At 39.9% G+C, this 26,597-nt stretch overlaps 1 pseudogene; it reads left to right on the plus strand.

Annotated features, from left to right (window-relative positions):
- LOC119526706 overlaps positions 1–13,982 on the plus strand; it is a 41,156-nt pseudogene extending 27,174 nt beyond the window's left edge.
- The last annotated feature ends 12,615 nt before the right edge of the window (positions 13,983–26,597 follow it).

Raw genomic sequence — 26,597 nt, forward strand, 5'->3', positions numbered from 1 at the left:
AAAATTAAAACTTCTGTTTCTTGAAGAAATGTATCATGATAGTGAAAAGACAACGTACTCAATGGGAGAAAATATTTGAAAACCACATATCTGATAAGGGTTTAATATCCAGAATACATAAAGAAATTCTTCAAATTAACACCAAAAAGACAAACAACCCAATTTAAAAATGGGCAAAAGACTTGAACAGACATCTCTCCCAAGAAGATATAGAAATGGCCAGAAAGGTCATGAAAAGATGCTCAATATCATTAGTCATCAGGGAAATGCAAATCAAAACCAAAAAAAGATACCATTTCACACCGATTAGAATGGTTGCTATTAAAAAATGGAAAATAACAAGTATTGGAGAGGATATGGAGAAATAGGGACACTCATTCATTGCTGGAGGCAATGTAAAATGGTACAGCCACTGTGGAAGACAGTTTGGCAATTCCTCAGACAGCTAAGTACAGAACTACCATATGAACCAGCAATCCCATTACTATGTATATACCCAAAAGAATTGAAAGCAGGGACTCAAATAGATATTTGCACACTAGTGTTCATAGCAGCATTATTCACAATTGCCAAAAATGGAAGAAACCCAATGTCCATTAACTGATGAGTGGATAAATAAATACGGTAAATTCATACAATGGATTATTATTCAGTTGTAGAAAGGAATGAAGTCCTGATACATGTGAAAACATGGGTGAACCTTGAAGACATCATGTTGAGTGACATAAGCCAGACACAAAAGGACAAATATTGTATGATATCTCTGATTTGAAAAAGTTAGAATATGCAAACTCACAGTATCAAAATCTAGAATACAGTTTACCAATGGATGAGGTGGGGATAGGGAATGGGAAGAAAAGGTTTAAAATGTGTAAGTTTCCTGTTTGGAATGATGGAAATGTTTTGGTAATGGTGGTGATGGTAACACATTGTGAACATAATTACTAGCACTGAAATATATATATCTGAATGTGAAAAAAGGGGAAATGTTAGATTGTATCATTGTAACAAAATAAAAAATTTTAAAACTCCATGTTACTACACTACACAAACAGTGAACAGTAGGTTAAACCATGGACTTTAATTAATAGTACAATTATAAAAGTGTGCTATCATCAATTGTAACAAATGTTGCACACCAATGCAAAGTATTGGTGGTGGGGTAGTATATGGGAATCCTGTTTATGTGTGATTGTTCTGTAAACCCACACAACTTCTCTAGGAAAGAAAAAGAAAAAGAAGCTCAAAGTAGGGAAAGCAAGCAAGCAAGCAGGCAAGCAAGCAAGAGAGTGAGGAAGGAAGGAAGGAAGGGAGGAAGGAAGGAAGGAAGGAAGGGAGGAAGGAAGGGAACTAGAATACAGGTTACCAGGGGTGATGGTGGGGGCAGGGAATGGGGAGTTAATGCTTAATTGGTCCTGAGTTTCTGTTTCCAGTGATGGAAAAATTTTGGTAATGGATAATGATGATGGTAGCAGAACATTGTGAAAGTACTTAATACCATTGAATTATGTATTTGAATGTGGTTAAAAGTGGTAAATTTTATGTTGTATATGTTACTAAAATAGAAATTTAATTAAAAAAAGCAGGACAGTATACCACAAACAGTGAACCCTAACGTAAAACATGGACTATAATAATAGTATAATTATAATAATGCAAAGTGTTAATAATAGGGAAAACCACATGAGTGACGGGCATACATGGGAACTCTATTTTCTGCACGATTGTTTTGTAAACCTACAACTGCTCTAATAAAAAAATTTAAATAAAAAAGAACTAAATGAAATCAGGAAAAGGATAGATGAACACAAAGAGAGTATCAATAGAGAGATGGAGATTTTGAAAAGGAACCAAACAGAGCTGAAGACCACAGTAATTAAAAATTTTAAATTTTCTAAAGGGGTTCAACAACAGATTGGAGCTAACAGAAGAAAGAATCAGAGAACCTGAAAATAAGATAAGTGAAATCATCCAGTCTGAGGAACAGAAAGAGGAAAGAATGAACCTGTGGGGCACTGTCAAGCCAACCTATATTTACATTGTAGGAATCCCAGAAGGAGAAGAAAGAGAAGAAGGAGCAGAAAGATTATTCAAATAAATAATTGCTTAAAATTTCCCAAATTTAACAAAAGACATGAATATACACATCCAAGATGCTCAATGAATTCCAAACAGGATAAATCCAAACAGACCCACACTGTGACCTGTTACAATTAAATGGTCAAATGCCAAAGATAGAGAACTCTGATAGCTGCAAGACAGAAGCAGCATGTCACATACAAGGGAGCCTCAGTAAGATTAAGTGCTGATTTCTCATCAGAAACCATGAAGGCAAGAAGGCAATGGGATGACATATTTAAAGTGCTCTGCCAGTTTGAATGTATTATGTCCTCCAAAATGCCATTAACTTTAATGTAATCTTGCGTGGGCAGACATATCAGTGTTGATTAGATTGTAATTCTTTGGGTGTTTCCATGGAGATGCGACCCATCCAACTATGGGTGATGACTCTGATTGGATAATTTCCATGGAGGTGTGGCCCCGCTCATTCAGCATGGGCCTTGTTTAGTTTACTGGAGCACCGTATAAGCTCAGACAGAAGGAGCGGGCTTGCTATAGCCAAGAGGGACACTTTGAAGAATGCACAGCAGCTGAGAGAGTAGCTGCAAATGAGAGACAGTTTGAAGATGGCCGTTGAAAGCAGACTCTTGCTCTGGAGAAGCTAAGAAAGGACAAACACCCCAAGAGCAACTAAGAGTGACATTTTTGAGAAACTGCAGCCTAGAGAGGAACGTCCTGGGAGAAAGCCATTTTGAAACCAGAACTTTGGAGCAGATGCCAGCCACATGCCGTCCCAGCTAACAGAGGTTTTCCAGACACCATGGGTCATCCTCCAGTGAAGGTACCTGATTGTTGATGACTTACCTTGGACACTTTATGGCCTTAAGACTGTAACTTTGTAACCAAATAAACCCCCTTTTATAAAAGCCGATCCATTTCTGGTGTTTTGCATTCCAGCAGCAATAACAAACCAGAACAAGTGCCAAAACCAAAATATGCCAAATAAATTTATATTCAGTAAAACTGTTCTTCAAAAAGTTAAACATCAAATCATATTTGTATGTGTTACATACAAATAAACATAGTGTTATGTCCCTAGAAAAAGAAACTCAGGATTTTCCCTCCCATGCATTTTCGTCTTGCTTCCTCTTGGTCTATGATGCCAGCAGAGGTTGTCAGTACAATGAATCCAAACAGATTGTTCTGCTATATTTCTAGATCTTTAAGTTGCACATCAAATCTGGGACTAATCATTGAACCTGCTTGTGAGGTTCACAAGTTTTCCAGCTCTGTGATCATCAATGATTTCAAATTTGCCAACCTAACCATTCATCATCACAGTTAGAAACTGACTTTGGAGCCTGGCCTGATAAGAACCTGGTGTTTGTCTCCCTTCTCAGCACTGTGGATGTTCTTCAGAGCATAGGCCAGGATGTTCACGTGCACCATTATGTCAGCACAGAAAAATGAGGAAAGGGCTCTCTGTAATCTTTGAAAGATAATTCTCCTGCATATAGAATTCTTGGTTTGCAGTCTTTTTCTTTCTGTGCTTTGACTACATCATCCCATTTCCTTCTAGCCTCCCTGGCTTCTGATGAGAAATCAGCTGTTAATCTTACTGAGTGTCTTAGTCTCCTAGGGCTGCTGTAACAAAGTGCCACAAACTAGATGGCTTAAAACAACAGAAATGTGTTGTTTCACAGTTCTGGAGCTTAGAAGTCCAAAATCCAGGTATCAGCAGGGCCATGTGACCTCTGACATCTCTAGGGAAAAAGTCTGTTATCTAACTTGTTGCAATACAATTATTCATAGTACTCCCTTAGAATTCTTTTTATTTCTGTAAGGACAGTATTAAAGTCCCTTCTTTCATTTCTAATTCTAGTAATTGGGAAATGATTAGGAGTTTTTTGTTTTGTTTTGTTTTTAAGAAGCTGTGGGTTAGGTGCTATCGTTTTTATGGTCTGCTTCTTCCCTCTGGTAAAATCTCTGAGCTAGGGTTCTGGAGCTGGGGGAGGGGACAATGCAAATTTCTCTCTGAATGGCACCCTTGCTCTGGAGCTCAGTGCTTGGTGGAGTTTGGGACAATAGCCTTAGGTTCTCTTGGCTTACCTCTCCTGGCATGGAACCACTACCTCACAAGTCAGAGGAAGGGCTATCAGGGCCCAGTACTGCAGCACACCAGGCCCAAGATAGTTTCCATTCCACAAGTAGGTGTTGGGGGGAAGAAGGGCGTACTCACATTTCAACTGTACTTGCAATGGACTTAGCCTCAGCAATAGCCAGCTTGGGGCAGAATGAGAAATGCTGAAGTTCTGCTCCTCCTGGGGGGTGGGGTGGGGGGAGCCCTCTAGCTGGGAGTTGGAGGAAGATGGAGGCCTGTGTTCGTGGCTGGAGCAATCTGAAGTGAAGGCTCCACTTCAGTGAGTTAGGAGGTAGGAGAGAGGGAGTAGTCTTGGTTCAACCACCACAGACTCCTGCCTTTCTTATTGAATTTTCTTAGATTTTTCTTGGATAAATGTTTCTGCATTTTATGTTTTCCCTTAGGATCATTTATAGAGGCTTTAAATGGTTGGGTTTTTGTTTGTTTTTTACAAATTTTCCCCAGTTTCACTGGGGGGCGGGGGTGGGATAGTGGAGCTCCTTATGCTGTCATGCCAGAAGTCGATCTTCAGCTGTTTTTCTTGAATAAATACCAAGATTGCTGCAAGCCATTGGTTAATTTCCAGAGTTCTGAAAAAATTGATTCTATTTTTGCCAGTTTTTAATGCAAGGGCAAATTTTTGGAGGTCTTCATTCTTTTTTTGCTGATGTTCCCATAGTATGTTTTTAAATCAAGAAAATGCCCTAATTTGGCCTATTTTTCAAGATTATTTGGCTATTCTGAATCCCTTGCATTGCCATACGAATTTTAAGTTCAGCTTGTCAATTTCAAAAAAAGGTATCTGGGATTTTGATAGGGATTGCATTGAATCTAAATCAATTTGGGGATTATTGCCAACTTAACAATATTAAGTCTTCCAATACATGACCACAGGATATCTTTCCATTTATTTAGGTCTTTAATTTCTTACAGCAATGTTTTATAGTTTTTAGGGTACAGGTTTTGTACTTCTTTTGTTAACTTTATTTCAAAGTTATTTTATTCTTTTTGGTGCTATTGTAAATGGAACTGTTTTCTTAATTTCATTTTCAGATTGTTCATTGTTGATGTATAGAAATACAACTGATTTTTTTGCATATTGTTTTTGTATCCTATAACTTAACTGAACTTGTTTATTAGCTCTAATAGGTTTTTATTTGTTTGTTTGTTTGTTTTGGTGTTGCTGCTGTTGTTGATTCTTTAGAATTTTCTAAGTACAAGATCATGTCATCTGCAAATAGAGATAGTTTTACTTCTTTTCTAATCTGGATGCCTTTTATTTCATTTTCTTGCCTAATTGGCCTGGCTAGAATCTCCACTATATACAACTTCCAGATTTGCATCTGCAGTCCACAGCTCTCTCCAGCAGCCTCTTTGACATCTCCAATTAGATCCTTAATAGGCATCTCCAACCAACTCTTCATCATCTCCCTAACCTGGGTTCTCCCACAGTCTTCTCCAGCAATATCCCTCCAATGTTGCAGCCAAGTCATACTTGACTCCCCATTCTATTTTATCCTCACATTATATTTATCAGTAAAACCTACTGTCTCTACCTCCAAAATGCACGCAGAATCTGACTACTCCCCACCTGCTTCACAACCATAAGCCACTTTGAGCCTCTAGCATCTCCGGCCTAAATCAGTAAAGTAGCTTCCGAACTGTTCCCCTGCTCCCACCCTTGCCCCAGTCTCAGCTAAGTGATCCTTTTAAAACTAAGTCAGACCATATTACCCCTCTGATGAGGACCCTCCTATGACTTCCACCATATTCTGAGAAAAGCTGAGGACCTTGCAATGACCTAAAGGCCCAGTTTACATTTCTGACTTCACCTCTTCTACAGGTCTCCAGCTACAATGGCCTTCTTGTTGATTCTTGAAAACCCCAGGCAGCCATCTACCTCCTACCCTGCTGATTCCCTCTGTGTAGAATGCTCTTCCCTTAGGTAAACGAACTGCACTTGATTATGCACTCAGCTCCTTCATGCCTTTGCACAGGTGCTATCTTCCATGACAGACTTTATGCTCTAAAGATGGTCACATCAGTGTCTTAGCCCAGTCTACCTATTCTTCTTAAAATGTGACACTGACACTCCCTCCATTGAGAGATGCAGTCTATGTCCCCTTCCCTTGAACCTAAGCAAACTTCTGTAACTGTCTTGACCAAGAGTACAGCAGAAGGGACACTATGTAATTTTGAGGCTGGGTCATAAAAGGCACTGTAGTTTTCACTTGCATTCTCTCACAATATGCACTTTTGGAGACCCAGAAACCATGTAAGAAATCTGCCTGCCTTGAAGCTGCTCTGCTGGCGAGAGCCAGTGGATAAACCACAGAGTAACAGGGAGAGATGCATAAGGAGCCCCAGCTGTGCCAGTCTCCAGCTGTTTGGGTCTTACCCAGGCCAGATACCACCAGTATCAGTGAAGGAGCCTCCAAGGTGTTGATCCCAGCCCACAAACCTTCTGACTGCACCCTCATGAGAGACTCCAAGTCCAAACCTCCCAGATGCGATGCTCCTGAATTCCTGACCCACAGAAATCATGAGAGGGAATAATTTATTGTTGTTTACACCACTAAACTTTGGGATTATTTGTTTTACATGGTCTTAGAAACCAGAATACTTTCTCAATGAGGCCTTCTCTGACTACACTATTTAAAATTTCAAGTCACTCCACACCTAATAACTCCTTGTCTGCCTACGTTCTCTGTTTTATTTTTCTTCTCAGCACTTACCATTGTTTGACATAGTATATATTCTAATTACTTATTTTGTATCTCCCTCACTAGGATGTCAGCTCCCCAAGGACAGGGATTTTTGTCTGTTTGGTTCATTGCTGTATTCCTAGTAGCTAGACCAGTGCTTGGCACATAGTAGGTGCTCGATAAACATTTGCTGAATGAATGAATGACTTTGCCTAATTGATCTACTAACACAACATATATGGGAATAATAAACACTAAGGTGGGATGGTGATTATCTCTGGGGAGTGAGGAAGAGTAAGCATATATCAGGAACTTTGTGTGATTTCTTCTTAAAAAATAACTGAAGCAAATATGGCAAGATGTTCATCCATATTTGACACATAATGTGTTCACCACATTAATCTCTATACTCTCCATGATATATATTTTTTATAAAAACAAGATAATGAACATAAAAAATGCTTGGCACAATGTGGGACACATAATGAGTGCTTAATAAATATCTGTAAAGAAGATGGGTACCTCCTCACACCCACCAGAATTGTTCAAATGAAAAAGACTGACACCACCAAGTGCTGATGAGCATATTTAGCAAAGAGAACTCTTAACCATTGTTGGGTGGGAATCAAAAATGATACAGTCACTTTAGATAAAGGTTTGGTGGTTTCTTAAGTATATGAAATAAACATCTACCCTATAATTCAGCAATTACATTACTAGATATTTACCCAAGAAAAATGAGAATATATGTCCACTAAAAGACTTGTACACGAATGTTCATACAACTTTCTTTGTAGTAGCCAAAAAAAAAAAAAAAAAAAAAAGGAAAAAAAGCAAATGTCCATTAATTGGAATATAATTAGCAATTAAGAGGAAGGAACTACTGATACATTCAACACCGAAAACCATGATGCTGAGGGAAAGATGTCTTATCCAAAAGGGTATATACTATGTGATTCCATTTATAAGAAATTCTAGGGCAGGCAAAAACAATCAATGGTGAAAACAAGCCAGTCTTGATATCTTCCTATAGGACAAAGCTCAACTCCCAGGGCAGGCCAGCAGCCCTATGCCTCCCCTTCCTGTTTCCAGTCCTTTCTCAAACTCTCCCTCACTGAGTGACCCTGGGAAAGTCATGGCCCCTTTCTGGGCCTCAGTTTCCCCATCTGTACATTCCCACAGAAGTTGTAATTGAGGGGCCATATGGTTCCTTCCATCTTAACATTCCAGGATTCCCTTGCAAGTCACTGCTGCGTCAGGAAATACCCTGTGCCAGCCTGTGGATGGCTCAGGCTTCCATGGCAGGCTGAGGACATCCCTCCTGGGCCCTGGAGCTCCGACCTCAGGCAGATCTGAATGCAGCTGGATGCCAGGCACCCAATATAAGTGGGGCCAGGGGCTCCCAGTGCTCCTCCAAGACAGGGCTTGGAGGGGAGGGATCTGGCAGCCCTTCATCACCTTTTGTTCCCCTGTCTCTGGGGCTTTGCAAGCCAATGAAAATGCAGCTCTGAGAATAAAAGCCCCTTTTTCAGAGTTTTGAACCCTAATCCTCTTACGTGTCACCAGTGGAAAGCCGGAGCCGGTGGCAGAAGGGCTGCTCTGATTTCCCTGCCAGCTTGTCCCTCATCCCACACTCTGGTGCCAGCCCAGTCTCATCACAAAGGACTGGTGCCCCAGCCAAGCAACCCCCAACTGAATGTAATTGCCACTCAGGCCTCTGATGAAGAAATGATTACACCCTGCACTCTGGACAGGGCTTGGACGGCCCGGGAAAGTCTGAGTGCCCATCCTGCCCTGAGAGTCATAGGCCAGTTTAGAGCCAAGTGTGGCCTGGCATAGAGGTCTGCCTCCTCCCCTCAAGGTTTGGAGTGTTCTTGAAAGATAAGGGGGCCTGGTCTGGGTAGTCACAGGGTCTTATCCCTCCAGCCTTCAGGAGGCACAGACTGAGCCCCAGCGCTTGGCTGAGACTGGCAGGGCCCTGAAGAGGCAGATGATGTGACTCCCTAGTCCCCATCTGAGTATACAGACACCCCCATACCAGGTTGGAAGTCCAACAGCAGCAGTGTGGCCTCAGTGTCCGACCCACAATATAAGCCAGGTAAGGCTCTGTGGGGCACTTTGAAGAGCCAGTAGGCTATGGGCATATGAATGGGATTGGGGTGGGAGAAGGGGAGCGAGACAGGTCCTCCCAGGAAGAAGGAGCAGCAGCCCTGAGGCCAGCATTCTGAGGGTCTGGGGAGAGCAGCTGATAAGGAACTGTGAAATGTGAACACTGCCCTGCAGGTCTGGCACCTGAAATGGGGGTGCATGCATCCCTGGGAGGCATGACTTCAGGAAGCCATGGGTCAAATGGTGCATCAGGTTAACTTGAAGATATCTGAAGATAAATGCTTACACATTTATGTGTACACAACATAAAATTCAATGTTTTCGAATTTAAACAGCCATGAAGTAAAATGCAAAGTCATGTACATTTTAAAGATGAAACAAAGAGGCTTCAAAGAAATGTGTGGTTGTGGAGAAACAACTCTTATTCCACTAGTAGATCCCAGCCCTGTCTTGTTTCTTGGCCATGTTTCTGAGCAGAGCAGTAATATAATTAGGACCATGCTTACACAGATCACCTTATCCACAAAGTTAATCAGATGAGGTCTCCCATTGTCAAAGAACACAGCCTGGAGCCTGGAGACAGGCACAGCCAAGGGCAGGTATTCTAATGTGTCATTAAAAAGGCAGAATGAGAATGCTATGTGTGTGTCCTCAGAGTCAGGGACAATGTGGGGGAGTTTGTGTGTGTCCTGGGAACCTAGTCAAGAGGAAGACCTGTCAAAGTCTGTGGGCATGAGGGGCCTGGAACGGAGTCTGAAGCAGGGAGAAGTCTGTGCATCAAGCCAGAAGAAGAGCTGAGATGTGAGTGACGATGTTTTGGGAAGGAAGCCAGAGTGCTAGTGAGGGGCAGGCAAGGCCACACATTCTGATGTTCAGATGTGCAGGTTGTAGACACCAGTCTGCTGCAGGGTAATCCTTTCACGCAGACTGTAGGTGAAGGGTAGGAAACAGCAGCAGGAGAAGGAACTTCACAGTTTACAAAGTGCTATTCACATGCCCCACTCCCCATCCTCTCCTCCATCATTAGCTCACTTCTAGCACTATTAACACTGCACCCTAACACCAGGTTAGCCAGAGAGGAATGTGATGATGCATGAAATGAACAGGCTCTGGAACTGGAAGACGATCTATGAAGAGCTTGGTTGGGGATGCAAATGTCACACTTAGCAAATGTATAAATTGCAGAGACATGAGTAGTAAGCCTATTTGTGATTCTGGAGGAGACAATTGGGACTCAAAAGCATCTTAGGTTAGAAAGAAGAGCACCCACCGTGATGGCTGAAAGAGAAGAGAAGATTGAGGGACAGCATTCTGGTTGTCTTTTGGTCCTGAAAAAGCTATCAGTGAAAAAAGGGAGACTTACTGATTCATTCTGAGTGCTCAGAGAGTAGAAGTAGGACCAGGGAGGCAGGGAGGATCAATAGAAAAATGATCGATCTAACAAAAGGTGGAGAAGGTGTCAGAAAGAGAAAAAAAGGAATGGGCCACCATGGGTGGGAGGCAGGGGAGAGCCTTCTTGCTGAAAAAAGTCAACTCTGCTGGGCTCATGATCTTTGGGGATTTTCTAGAGGTGATTTAAGCCACAGAGGACTTGGAGCAGCTGATAATTAAGCTCTTCTCTACCTTGAGAGTCTCCAAGTATTACAGACGAAAGGCATGTTGCAAGCCTCTCAGAGGCAGGGCTTGTCTCCCTAGTTCTTATCATCAAGCATCCAAAAACTCTCTCCTTTTTACAGGAAGGGTAAATCAAGGCACAGGGCAGGGAAGTTCCCTGGCAACCAGCTTTCTCTGCTGTGCTTCAGTGGGGACCGGCCATTTACTCCTGCAGGTTAGGCTCTCATCTGCTTTTTTATGGGTTTGGTCAGACCTTGGGGGTGTGACATTTCCTCACGTGGACACCTCTTCATGAAAACCATTGTCCTGTGCCTGGTGCTGGCAGTGCTCAGGCGGCCATGGGAGCCAAAAGGAGGTGTGTTTTTTTCCTGTGGGAACTCATTCCAGTTGCCAGCAGAGTGAAGAGCAGTGCCCGGTCACTCGGCTTTCTGGTGGTTACTCCTGGCAACCTCGTTTGGTCTTGTTGTGGCCCTGGGCAAGGACCCAGTCTGCCCCAGGGTTTCTGTTTCTCCGTCTGTAGAACAAGGGTGAACTTCTGCCCTGGCTGGCCACTGGACCAGGAAGCATGCTATACTCGAGAGGGCAAAGCAGCCACTAGGGTAAAGACAAGACGCTGGGCCTGCTGCCTCCCAAGAGAGGCCCAATTAGAGCAGTGAGCAGTTCCCACCAGAGGCTCTGGCCGTGCCTCAAAGCCAGCCGCGTGGGCAGGCAGCAGCAGGCTGTGTGATTAATGATGGCAGCTTTACTGCCCACTGGGCCTGGCCTCAAGAACTTTAAATGAGCACATGCAGTGCCAAGGGGGAGGAAGGTCAGCTCCCTTTCTTCTGCAGGGAAGGGATGAGAGGGAGCCAGCAGCAGGAGCACCCAGCAACAAGAGGGCAAAGCCAACAAAGGGCCATGCTCTTGAGGCCTCCTGAGACGTCTGCACAGGCCTCCCCTGGGGTCCCAGAGACGGGGGATTTTAGCAGGGATCCAGAGATGGGCTCACTCTGCAGGGCCCCAACCAATACACAACTGACTGAGGCTCAGCGTTATTCGAGACCCAGAGCTATGGAAACAAAAAAGTGCTCTGTCCTCAGGAACCAGAGTCTGCCATTCATTCATTCATTCATACCTTTGTTTATTCATGCATCCAACAAAGACTGATATCTACCGAGCACCTGGGGGTCATATCAATGAACAAGACAAACAGACCCCTGCATTCAAAAATATATATTCCACAGAAACCAGGCAGAAAACAAGTAAATCATTAAGTAAAAAGCATAGAAAGGCAACAGAGTGGTTATGAGCACCAACTCTGGAGTCAGAAGGCCTGGGTTTGTATCCTAGCTTTAACTCTCACTATATGACCATGAGGAAGCTATTTAACCTTCTAGGCTTCCTTCTCTGTAAAGGGAAGGATAATAAAAGTACCTATCACACAGGGTAGTTATAAAGTTTAAATGAATCAATATTTGTTATATTTGTAAAGCACTTCAAACTACACTTAGCCTATAGTAAACACTATATAAGTATTTGCTAAATAAAAAAAAAAGTATTTTCTGATAGTGATAATTGCTATGAAGAACCTAACTGGGAGAGTAGGAGGAGGTGGAGTGGGATAGGGTTATACATTAGAGAAGGTAAAGGAGCAGTTGGGATGCTTTTGGATTCGAGTAACAAGAAATCTTGACTGGACAGCTTCAGTACTGGTCAATTTGGCCGCTAAATGACATCTTTGAAGAACCAAGTGCTTTCTCTCTCTCTGTTCTATTATCCTTAGCCTTGTCCTCAGATTAGTGCCCCTTATGGTCTCAAGATGGCTGCTGCAGTGCCAGGCATTACATCCACACAGGACATGTTCACTGAGGAAGAGACTATCTCTTCCTGGTGAAATTTTCCCAAGAATTCTTCCAACAAACTTCTTTCACACTTCAGTTATCAGAAGAACATCACATGCTCATGCTTCAAACCAATCACTGGCAAGGTGATAGGGATCACCGTAATTGGCTCACCAATCAGGACCCACTCTGAAGCACAGTGTCTCTTGGAGGAGCATGATAATGAATCGAAAACTAGGTTCTTAAGAATGGAACATCATATGGTTGTTGAGTAGACAATCAACAAACTCTGCAACTGGAAGTAAGAGAAGTCCTCGTAAGATAGTCATCTAACTGGAACCTGAGTGATGAGAAGGAACCAGCCATTCTACTGTCTGGGGGAAAGGCATTCTAAGCAGAAAGAAAAGCAAGTGCAAAGGAGCTGACGTGCAAATGCTGTTAAAGGAACAGAAGACCAGAGAGGCTACAGAATAAGTTGAACAAGGGGACAGTGTAAGACACTAATAATAATACCTTTGGGAATTTGAAATATAGAGAGAGTATTTTAAAATAATAACTGCAGCTTTTTATTATTTTAAATTTATATTAATAATAACTCATAAGAACAATGAATAAAAGTGCTCTAAGGAGGGAAATAATATCAATATCAGATTTTGACAAGAAAGAGATGTGTGTGGCAATTTCTAGAGCTACACTATCCAATATGGTAGCCACCAGCCACATAAATTGAGATTAAATAAATTTAAATACAATTAGACAGCCCAACAACTCCTCATGGCTGCTGCAGGTGGAGAAGGTGTGCAGTGAATGGCAGGAGAGTGCTGAACTTCAGTCTGGCCTCTGTGTGCCCTTCGTTCCCCACCATGGCTCTGTACCCCTGTTGCTATGCAGGTGCTGAGACCACTCGGGCCCTGATGATGGTATTTGCTGGGCCAGAGCAGCTCCAGAGTTCTGAGACCAAGTGTTTGCTGCTTTCTGGCAGCAGTACCCAAATCCATATAGCAAACATGTCTTGACGGAAGACAGTAGACCAGGAGGTGACCCCTGACCAGAAGCTCCTGTCCCGGCCACTCCTGACTGAGACCGACAGGATGCCCCGTGAGGCCAAGTGACTGTTTCCTGCCAATGTTACTCACTTGGTGTACATCCCGGTGGACTCTATTGTCGACTTACAGACCACAGCCACCTTCACCAGAAAAGTCAACCATCCCTGGCTGATGGTGGTGGAGGAAGGATGTGTTTACTGTGAGCTCTGAAATCGGCCAGGAAGCGTGGGTCTCCTCTAGCTTATTTGGTATCTCCAGAGCTGTAAAGGAATTTGGTCTGGCCTGGTTCAAAAACAAAGTGTCCAAGACCATGAGGGGTTTTGAATACATCCTGGCTGAGCTGCAAGGTAAGGCCCCTTCCAGAACACTTGTTGAGACAGCCACGGAAGCCAAGATGAAGGTAAAGGAGGCAGCACTGAGAGCCACTGAGAAGGCCAAGGACCTTGCCTACAAGGCAGCCATCAAGAAGCAACAGCAGTTTTTGTAGCTAACCCAGGTCCTGGCACATCCTGAGCCCTCCCCACACTGCCACAGCACACCAGACAATCTGGCTCAAATACCTCCACCCTTTCCCCCATTGTAATTTATTATTAAAAATCATCTTCCAGACTTAACTGTCTGGGTGGTAGGTTAGAGATGGGAGTCCTCTTAGGCATCTACAGTACCCCAGGCATGTTACCTACGTATGAGCTGGGCTGGGTAGCAGAGGACTCTGAGGTACAGAGAAGTTTGGTGACTTTCCCAGGGTCACAGACAGTTTGCAGGTGAAGCAGTAATAAATGCTAGACTGTAAGCTCCATGAGGGTAGGGATCTTTGCTTTGTTCTCAGATGTATTCTAAGTACTTAGAACAATGTATAGCACATAATAGGCACTCAATAATTATTTGTTAAATTCAATTAAAAAAGTAAATACTATTAAAAATTCAGTTCCTCAGTTGCATTGGCCACATTTCAGATATTTATTATCTACATGGGGCTATTGGGCAGCATAAATATAGAATATTTCCAACATTGCAGAAAGTTCTGTTGGACAGAACTGTTCTAGAGAAACCACTAAATGAATAAGAAACAATTAACTTTCAAACTGATTGAGGCAAACATGGAATGATAAAAATCATCATTTCTTAATTTGTAAAAATAGACAATGGTAGTGAATAAAAGTTTGAAAGTCCATTTTTACATATGGGTTTCAAAGAAGATTGTTTAAGAAGATTTTATTCCCTGTTGCTGCATACTCTACTGGGCTGAGTGTTTTGATGCAAAAAAAAAAAAAAAAATGGAATTGAGAAAAGCAATCTAAAAGAAAGCAAGAAAGAAGAAAATAATGAACACAGAAGGAAGAAAAAGTACGTAGTAAGGTGGGAAATTAAAATCCAAATTTATCAGTAATCATATAAAACGTAAATGGACTAAATGTTCCAGTAAAAAAAAACACAAATATTTCCAGATGGGTAAAACTGCTTATAGGCTGTTTAGAAAATAAACATGTAAAACAATGGAAAAAATATACACTTTGCAAGCACTAATCAAAGGAAAGCTGATATAACTATAGTAACATCAGACAAAATGGCAAAGGATATTACAACAGACACAAATGGCCATCTCATAATGCTACAAAGATTCAATTCTCCAGGAAGATACAATTCTAAATTTATAGGTATCTGGTAACTTGGCCTCATATTTTGTAAAGCAAAAATTGATAGAACTATAAGGAGAAACAGACAAATCCACCATCATGGAGGGGGATTTTAATCCACCTCTCTCATAATCAATAGAAAAGCCAGACAAACAAATCACTAAGATACAGAAGACATAAATAACATGATTAGCTAACTTGATCTGATGATATACATAGAACATGAACTCTAAAACTGCAGATATTCTTTAAAGCATAGAGAATGTTGACAAAATATGACCACATGCTAATCAATATGGCAAATTTTAAAGGATTGAAACCATATAAAGTATGTTCTTTAATCACAACACAGTTTCATCACTAATCAATAACAGTTGCAAAATCAGATAATTCCTATATGCAAGAAGGAAACATATTTCTAAATAATCAAAGGGCCACAGAAGAAATTGAATAAATACTATATGTCAAAACTAGCGGGACCACGCCTACTAGGATCATAAAAAGTGTTGACAACAGTGTGAAGAAGGAACCCTTATACACTGCTGGGGGGAATGTAATATGAGGCAGCCACTTTGGAAAACAGTCTGGAAGTTCCTCAAAGGGATAAATATGGAGTACCATATGACCTAACAATTCCACTCCTAGGTATATATCCAAAACAAATTAAAACATAGGCCTACACAGAAACTTGTATATGAATATTCATAGCAGCATTATTCAAATAAGACAAAAAGTAGGAAAAACCTAAATGTCCATCAACTGATGAATGGATAAATGTTGTATATCCATACAGTGAAATATTTTTCACCATAAAAAGGAATGAAGTACAGATACATGCTACAACATGGATAAATCCTCAAAACATTGTGTTAAGTGAAAGAAGTCAGTCACAAAAGGCAACATACTGTGTGATTCCATTTATGTGAAATAGAAAATTTCCATTTATGTTCATATGGAAACTCCATAGAAACAAAAAGTAAATTAGTGGTTGCTAGGGCGTAAGGGGAAATGGGAAAGGGTAAAGGGTGCGAAATTTCTTTTTAGGGTGATTAGTTACATTTACAATGTTGTGCTACTGTCACCACCATCCATTCCCAAAACTTTTTCACCACCCCAAACAGAAATTCTATTCCCATTAAGTGACAACACCCCTCCCCCTAGCTCCTGATAACCTTTAATCTATTTTCTGTCTTTATGAATTTGCTTATTCTAGACATCTCATATAAGTGGAACCATCCAATATTTGTCCTTTTCTGTCTGGTTATTTCACAAAGCATAACATTTTCAAGGCTCATTATGTTGTAGCATCAATCAGAACTTCATTGCATTTTTTTTATTCCGCAGATTTTATTGAGATATATTCACATACCATATATTCTATCCAAAGTATACAATCAACGTTTCACAGCATCATCACTTAGTTGTGCAGTCATCATCACATTCAATTTTAGACAATTTTCATTGCTCCAAAGAGAAAAGTAACAGACACAAAAAAGGAAAACCCAAAAAACCCCATATCCCCCCCCCCCATTATTGACCCCAAGTATTGGTATGGGACACTTGTTGCTGTTGATGAAAGAATATTAAGTTATTACTGTTAAATATAGTCCATAGCTTGCAATAGGTAATTCTCCCCATATACCATTCTATTATTAACTCTTTGTACAAGTGTCATACATTTGTAGTAGTTCATGCAAGAACTTATTTATATTTGTAGTGGGTTAATCGGTGATATACGTGACTTTAAACAACCCCTTTCAATCAAATTCACCTACAATATGACACTATTACTTATAATCCCAATAATGAGCTACCATCACCTTTGTCCTTCCCAAATATTTAAGTTCCATCACGTTAACAATTCTGGACATATTAGGTAACCACTCTCCCTTCTCTAGCTTCTGTCTATCTCTAGGTACCCTATATTCTACATTTTAAAATTCTGAGTTTACATATTCTAGTTAGTTCATATTAGCGAAATCATACAATATCTGTATGATATTGTGTCTGACTTAATTCACTCAGCATTATGTCCTCAAGGTTCATCCATGTTGTCGTATGCTTCAGGATCTCATTCTTTCTTACTGCTGCGTAATATTCCATTGTATGTATATACCACATTTTGTTTATCCACTCATCTGTTGATGGACACCTGGATTGTTTCCATCTTTTGGCAATTGTGAATGATGCTGCTATGAACACTGGTGTGCCAATGTCTGATTATGTTCCTACTTTCAGTTTTTTTGGGTATATATCAAGTAGCTGAATTGCTGGGTCATAGGGCAAACCAATATTTGGTTTTCTGAAGAACTGCCAAACTGTCTCCCACAGTGGCTGTACCATTTTACATTCCCAAGAGCAATGAATAAGTGTTCCAATTTCTCCACATTCTCTCTAACATTTGTAGTTTCCTATTTGTTTAATAGTGGCCATTCTTGTAGGTGTAAGACGATATCTCATTGTAGTTTTGATTTGCCTTTCCCTAATAGCTAATGAAGAGGAACATCTTTTCATGTGCTCCTTAGCCATTTGTATTTCTTCTTTGGAAAAATGTCTATTTGTATCTTTTGCCCATTTTATAATTGGGTTGTTTTGTCCTTTTATTGTTGAGTTGTAGGATTTGTTTATATATACTGGATATCAAATGCTTATCAGAAATATGGTTACCAAATATTCTGTCCCAGTGCATTGGCTGCTTTTTCACCTTTCTGACAAAGTCCTTTGAAGCACAGAAGTACTCAATCTTGAGAAGTTCCCATTTTTCTATTTTTTTTTTCTTTCTTTGCTTGTGCTATGGTGTGAGGTCTAAGAAACTACCTCCTGTCACTAGGTCTTGAAGATGTTTCCCTATATTTTCTTCTAGGAGCTTTATGGTAAGAGCTCTTATATTGAGGTCTTTGATCCATTTAGAATTAATTTTTGTATAGGGTGTGAGGTAGGGGTCCTCTTTCATTCCTTTGGATATGGATATCCAGTTCTCCCAGCCCCATTTATTGAAGAGACTATTCTGTCCCAGTTCAGTGGATTTGGGGGTCTTGTCAAAAGTCAATTGACCATGGATCTGAGGGTGTATTTCTGAACTCTCAATTTGATTCCATTGATCAATATGTCTATCATTGTGCCGATAACATGTTGTTTTGATCACTGTGGCTTTACAATAACCTTTTAAGTCAGGAAGTTCAAGTCCGCCCACTTCGTTCTTTTTAAGATGTTTTTGGCTGTTCAAGGCCCCTTTCCTTTCCAAATAAATATGATAACCAAGTTTTCCAAGTCTGCAAAGTAGGTTGTTGGAATTTTGATTGGTATTATGTTGAATCTGTAGATCAATTTGCATAGAATTGACGTCTTAACGACATGTAGCCTTGCTATCCAAGAACATAGAATGTCTTTCTACCTCATTAGGTCTTCTTTGATTTCTTTTAGCAATGCTTTGTAGTTTTCTGTGTATAGGTGTTTTACATACTTGTTTAAGTTTATTCATAGATACTTGATTCTTTTAGTTGCTATTGTGAACGGAATTTTTTTCTTAATTGTCTCCTCAGTTAGGTCATTACTAGTGTAGGAAACACTACTGATTTTTGTGCATTAATCCTGTATCCCGCCACTTTACTGTTTTTTTTTTATTAGATCAAGTAGATTTGTCATAGATTTCTTGGGATTTTCCAAATATAGGATCATGTCATATGCAAAAAAATGAGAGTTTTACTTCTTCTTTTTCAATTTGGATGCCTCATTTCTTTTTATTGCCTAATTACTCTAGCCAGAATTTCTAGAAAAGGGTTGAATAACAGTGGTGACAGTGGCATCCTTGTCTTGTTCCCAATCTTAGGGGGAAGGATTTCAGTCTCTCACCATTGAGTATAATGCTGGCTGTGAGTTTTTCATATAGGCTCTTTATCATATTGAGGAGGTTATCTTTGATTCCTGCCTTTTGAAGTGTTTTTTTTTAAATCAAAAAAGAATACTGAATGTTGTCAAATGCCTTTTCTGTGTCAATCCAGATGATGATGTGATTTTTTCCCTTTTGATTTGTTAATGTGTTGTATTACATTGATTTTTTGTGTGCGTTGAACCACGCTTGCATGCCTGAAATACACCCCACTTGGTCATGGTGTATAATTCTTTTAATGTGCCATTAGATTTGATTTTCAAGTATTTTGTTGTAGATTTTTGCATCTATATTCATTAGGGAGATTGGTCTGTAATTTTCCTTCCTTGTAGTATCTTTATCAGGTTTTGGTATTAGAGTGATGTGAGCTTTATAGAATGAGTTACGTAGAGTTCCCTTTTCTTCAATATTTTGGAAGAGTCTGAGCAGGCAAGGTGTGAGTTCTTCTTGGAATGTTTTGTAAAATTCCTCTGTGAAGCCATAAGGCCCTGGAATTTTCTTTGTAGGGAGGTTTTTTTTTTTTTTTATTCAATTTTATTGAGATATATTCACATACCATGCAGTCATCCATGATGTGCAATCAGTTGTTCACATACCATTATATAGTTGTGCATTCATCACCACAATCAATTTTTGAACATTTTCATTACCACACACAAAACAGAAGAATAAAAGTTAAAGTAAAAAAGAACACCCAAAACATCCTATACTCCCCATCCCTCCCTATTATTCATTTACTTTTTGTCCTCATTCTTCTTTTCATCTGTTCATACTTAGAATAAAGGAAGTGGGAGCCACAAAGTTTTCACAATCACGTGGTCACACAGTGTAAGCTATATAGTTATACAATTGTCCGTCTTCAAGAATAAAGGTTACTGGGTTGCAGTTCAACAGTTTCAGGAATTTGCTTCTAGCTCTTCTGATACATAAAACTAAAAAGGAATATCTCTATAATGCATAAGGTTAACCTCCAGAATGACCTCTCGACTATTTGAGATCTCTCAGCCATTGACACTTTGTTTCATTTCTCTTTCTCCTTTTGCTCCAAGAAGGCTTTCTCAATGCCATGATGTCAGGGCCAAGCTCATCCCCGCGAGTCATGTCCCACATTGCCATGGAGATTTTGTCCCACATAGTGGGGAGGGCAGTGAGTTTACCTACAGAGTTGGCTTAGAGAGGGGCCATATCTGAGCAACAAAAGAGGTTCTCTGGGGGTGGCTCTTAGGCACAATTTTAAGTAGGCTTAGCCTCTCCTTTGCAGTAACAAACTTCATATGGGCAAGCCCCAAGATTGAGGGCTCAGTCTTCTAAGTTGGTAGACACTCCAATGCTTGCAAGAATATCATTAATTCCCCAGGTGGGGAAATTTAATATTTCCACATTTCCCCCCAGTCCCTCAAGGGGACTTTGCAAATACATTTTTATTCTCTGCCCAAATTACTCTTGGATGTATAGGGGCTATACACTAACCTGTAAAAATCAACCAGATTTCACTCCCTATTCAACGTTCCGTGTAATATGTTGTTTGAATAAACTGACCTCACAAGTTAAATTATATAGTACATTACAAAAAATATAGATTTTGCACCTAATAAATTTCTCTTCCTTTGGACTCACACAGAAGTTGCAGTTTTAAAAACACCATCTCTATTTTCCTTTACCCTTTAGTCTGATTTACCTTAGTCAAACACTGTCTGTATTGTCCTTTACCCTTTAGTCTGATTTACCTTAGTCCTAAACAAGTCCATGTTGTTCATACCTCTAATTGAAGTCTGATCTTTTTTTTCAGACTCCTTAACATTTGCTGTATGGGATAATGCTGACATTCATAGCTTCTGGATTCTAGTTCTCAGTCTCAGGTGTCACATACATACCCAAAGTTCCAGGGACTGTCCAGGTTATTCACAAAGAACTCAGCATCTCAGAACTTAGAAATAACCATTACAACCCAGGAATAGATATAACTGCTGTAAGAGCTTACAGTCTAGGAACCTTTATAGTAAGTCTTCCTCTGATAACCTATGCTCTCAGACTAATTCTTAGAGTTTGCAAATTTTGATTAGTCCATATTAGTGAGGCATTATAATGTTTTTCTTTCTATTTCTGGTTTATTTCACTCAGTATACTGTCCTCAATGTCCATTCACCTCACAACTTCACTCCTTCTTGTATCAGCTCAATATTCCATTGTTTGTATACACCACAGTTTGCCATTCCATTCATCATTCAATGTACCTTAGGCCACATCCTTCCACTGCAAATCATGAATACTGACACCATAAACCCCATTGTGCAAATGTCCAATCATGTCCCTCTTTTCAGTTCTTCCAAGTATATACTCATTAAACAAATTGCAAGACCATATGGTAACCCCATGCTTAGCTTCCTGTGGAACCACCACACTGCCCTCCAGATGTGCCACACCATTCTACTTCCCCACCAATGGTGATTAGGTGCATATCTTTCTATACATTTTCTCCAGGACTTGTATCCTTCCATTTATTTTTTTTCACATGTCATACATTCCATCCCAAGTAAACAATCACCCCCGCTATCTATATAAAGACATTTCCATTTCTTCCACAAAGAAAGAGGAAGAGGCAAAAAAAAGTGAAAAGAAAAAAAGAAAAAGAAAGAAAAAAATGACAACTAAAAAGCAACAAAAGAAAAAATAAAATTAAAATAAAACAATAAAAAAAGTCAGACAACACCACCAATGCCAAGAATCCATACCCCTCCTTTATATCCCCCTCTTAAAAACATTTAGCTTTAGTATATTGCCTCTGTTACAATTAAGGGAAGCATATTACAATGTTACTGTTACTATAGCATCTAGTTTGTATTGATTGTATTTTTACCCAATACCACCCCACTTTTAACACCTTGCAAAGTTGATATTCATTTGTTCTCCCTCAAGTAAAAATGTATTTGTACATTTATTCATGGTCATTGACCACTCTGGGTTTCACTAAGTTATACAGTCCCAGCCTTTATCTTCTATCTTTACTTCTGGTGTCCTACATGCCCCTAAGCTTCCTCTTTCAACAGTCATCTTTGTTCAGTTTACTTACATTATTGTGGTACCATTACCCAATATTGTGCTCCAAACCTCTCTCCCCTGTCTTTTCCTATGTGTCCATAATGCTTCCTTTAGTATTTCCTGTAGAGCAGGTATCTTGTTCACAAACTCTCTCAATGTCTGTTTGTCTGAAAATATTTTAAATTCTCCCTTGTTTTTGAAGAACAGTTTGCAAGATATAGAATTCTTGGTTGGCAGTTTTTCTCCTTCAGTATCTTAAATATATCATACCACTGCCTTCTTGCCTCCATGGTTTCTACTGAGAAATCTGCACATGGTCTTATTGAGCTTCCCTTGTATGTGATGCATCACTTTTCTCTTGCTGCTTTCAGAATTCTCTCCTTGTCTTTGACATTTGATAATCTGATTATTAAGTGTTCTGGCATAGGTCTATTCAGATCTATTCTGTTGGGGGAACTCTGTGCTTCTTTGATCTGTAATTTTATGTCTTTCAGAAGAGATGGGAAATTTTCAGTGATTATTTCCTCCATTACTCTTTCTGACCCTTTTCCCCTCTCTTCTCCTTCTGGGACACCATGACACATACATTCATGCACTTCATGTTGTCATTCAATTCCCTGAGGTGCTGCTCATATTTTTCCATTATTTTCTCCATGTGTTCTTTTGTGTGTAAGATTTCAGATGTCCTGTCTTTCAGGCATGAATCTTTTCTTCTACCTCTTCAAATCTACTGTTGTATGTCTCCATTGTATTTTTCATCTCTTGTATTGTGCCTTTCACTCCCATAAGTTCTGCTAATTGTTTTTCCAAACTTTAGAGTTCTTCCTTATGTTTGCCCAATGTCTTCTTTATATCCTTCATCTCTTTTGCCATATCTTTCCTCAACTTATTGAATTGATTTTTGAATTGATTTAGATTTATTTGATTAATAATTAGCTGTTCAAAGTCCTGTACCTCAGTTGAAATGTAAGTTTGTTCCTTTGATTGGGCCATATCTTTGGTTTTCCTAATGTGATTTGCAATTTTTTATTGTCCACGTATCTATCTCCTTGATTACCCCAATCAGATTTTCCCAGACCAGAGGGGCCCAAGTCTCAGGAAGAGGCTGTATTCAGTATCAGGTCTCCCTGAGGGTGAGACCCAGCAGAATGTGAGACTTTCCTGTGAGGCCTCTAAACCCTGTGCTTTTCCAGTCCTGCCCAGCAGGTGGCACTTGACAGCCTGAAGCTTCCCACTGGTGTAAAGAGATGTGGTCCTTTTAATTCTCAGTGGACCCTCTTGTGGTCAGGGGCCAATGTTCTCAGAAGCCAAGCTTAAGTTCTTTCTGGTTTGTTCCCTCACCCAGGCCATAGGGTCTGAATTCTCTGAGGGAGGGCAGCCAATTGAGCTGGGCCCTGCCCCCCTTTTCTTAGGAAAGATACATCCTTTAGGGAGTTATCTTCTATACATGAATTCCTCCTTTGTCTCTGACTCTGCTTACTCCACCCTTGCTTGGGTCAGTGTGACAATTAAAAATGCCTGAGGCTTTCTCTAATGAGCTACTTAGGATGAGAGAAAAAAAAAAGGAAAAAGAGAGAAAGCCCCTTTTCAGAGCCAGTTCCCAGCCCCCCAACTTTTCTGGATAAAGAATTCTTGGTAAATTTTCTCCTTCAAAATCTTAAATATATTGTACCACTGCTTTCTTGCCTCCATGGTGCCCAATGAGTAGTCAGTGCTAGAAATTCTAGCTGGAGCAGTTCACCAAGACAAAGAAATAAAAGGTATCCAAATTGGAAATGAAGAAGTAAAACTCTCATTATTTGCAGATGATATGGAAAATCCTGAGAAACTGATGACAAAGCTAATTGAGCTAATAAACAAATTCAGCAGAGTGGTGGGATACAAGACTAATGCACAAAAGTCAGTAATGTTCCTGTACACTAGTAAGGACCTAAATGAAGAGGAATAAAAAAAATTCCATTCACAATAGCAACTAAAAAAATCAAGTACCTAGGAATAAACTTAACCAAGGATGTAAAAGACCTCTACATAGAAAATAACCCAAGTTTACTAAAAGAAATAAAAAAAGGACATAAATAGATAGAAAGATATTCCATGCTCACGAATGGGAAGGTTACACATTTTTAAGATGTCAATTCTACCCAAACTGATCTATAAATTCAATTCAATTCCAATCAAAATTCCAAAAAACTATTTTCCAGACTTGGAAAAGTTGGTAGTCAAATTTATTTGGAAGGGAAAGGGCACTTGAATTGCCAAAAACATCCTAAAAAAGAAGAAAAAAGTGGGAGGACTTACACTTCCATACTTTGAGGCCTACCATAAAGCCACAGTGGTCAGAACAGCATGGTATTGGCACAAATATAGACGTATTGACCACTGGAATTGAATCAAGAGTTTGGAAATAGACCACCAGATCAATGGTCAACTGATTCTTTGATAAGGCCCCCAAATCCACTGAACTCGGACAGAACATTCTCTTCAACAAATGGGGCTGGGAGACCTGGATATCCATAACCAAAAGAATGAAAGAGGACCCCTGTCTCACACCCTATACAAAATTAACTCAAAGTGGATCAAAGACCTCAATATAAGAGACAGCACAATAAAACTCTTAGAAGATAATATAGGGAAACATCTTCAAGACCTAGGAATAGGAGGTAGCTTCCTAGACTTTACACCCAACGTATCAGCAGCAGAGAAAAAAAAAAAGATAAATGGAAACGCCTCAAAATCAAAAGCTTCTGTGCTTTTGGGAGAAAATATTTGGAAACCATGTATCTGATAAGAGAATGATACCCTAAGAATATATAAAAAAATCCTACAACTCAGCAACAATAGTACAAACAGCCTAATTATAAAATGGGCAAAAGATATGAAAAGACATTTTTCCAAAGAGGAAATACAAATGTCTAAAAAATATATGAAAAAATGTTCATCTTCATTAGCTATTAGGGAATTGCAAATCAAAACCACAATGAGTACCATTTCACACCCATAAGAATGGATGCCATTAAACAAACAGGAAACAATAAACGCTGGAGAGGATATGGAGAAATTAGAACTCTTATTCATTGCTGGTGGGAATGTATAATGGTACAGTTGCTGTGGAAGACAGTTTGGCAGTTTCTCAGAAAACTAGATATTGAATTACCCTATGATCTGGCAATTCCACTTCTCAGTATATACCCAAAAGATCTGAAAGCAGTGACATGAACAGACATTTGGACACTGAATGTTCACAGTGGCATTGTTCACAATTGCCAAGAGATGGAAACAATCCAATTGTCCTTCAACAGACAGGTGGATAAACAAGATGTAGTATATACATATGATGGGATACTATGTAGCAGGAAGAAGGAACAAGGTCCTGAAACATATGGCAATATGGATGAACCTTGAAGATGTAATGCTGAGTGAAATAAGTCAGACGCAGAAGGAGAAATATTGTATGTTACCACTACTATGAACTCCCCAAACAATGTAAAATAATGTTTTATAATGTAGAATATTGGGGACCTTATGACAGACAGAAGCTAGTGAAGAGAGAATGATAATTTAGTATGTTCAAATATGTTAACTATAGTGAATTCAAAAGTATGGGAATGGATAGGGGTGATGATTGTTAACGGGACTATATATATCAGAGCTGCGCTGAAGGCAAATAGGATTGAAAGGGGTTGTTAAAGGCCTATATCCCACTGATCAGCACTGCAAATACAGATAGGTGCTTGCATGATATACTTCTAGGGTATGACACTGGTACAGAGAATTGACAACAGAATTGTATATGGGGAAAATGTACCTATTGTATACTAGGGACTATAATTAATAGGAATACCTTACTAGAACCAACCAAATATTAGGGGCGAATAACTGAGGGCTGAAAAGAGCTAGGAGGTGTTTTGGGTCATGAGAATTGTTTAAAATGGAGAGGGATGGGGATTGTACAACTAAGTGATGATAATGCGAGATTTTGATGGACTATCATGCATAGAACATATGCTATGTGAACATCGGAACCCTCTACTTTATAAGTCAAGACCTCAATCTTGAGGCTTGTTCTTGTGAAACTTAGGGTTGTAAAAGTAGAGGCTAAGCCCACCTAAAATTATGCGTAGGAGTCACCTCCAGAGGACCTCTTTTGTTGCTCAAATGTGGACTTTCTCTCTCTAAGTCCAACTCTGCAAATAAATTCATCAACCCCCTCTGATGCAGGACAGGACCCTCCAGGTGAATGAGTCTGCCAGGAGACACAGGACATGGATTCCAGGAATTAGCTTGATCCTGGCTTCAAGGGATTAAGAATGACTTTTTGACCAAGAGGGGAAAAGAAAGGCAACAAAATAAGGTTTCAGTGACTAAGAGTTTTCAAACAGAGTCGAAAGGCTGTTCTGGAGGTTACTGCTATGCAAGCTTCAGCTAGATATACCAAATGGGCACAGAATGATAAGCCCAAGTCAACAGTAGTCCTGAAAACCCTAAAGAATACCCAGATCCCTATCTGAGACTCTATAAAAGTTTCACTCACTAAGTT

This window comes from Choloepus didactylus, chromosome 1 (assembly GCF_015220235.1).
Source record: "Choloepus didactylus isolate mChoDid1 chromosome 1, mChoDid1.pri, whole genome shotgun sequence".
Taxonomy (NCBI): domain Eukaryota; kingdom Metazoa; phylum Chordata; class Mammalia; order Pilosa; family Megalonychidae; genus Choloepus; species Choloepus didactylus.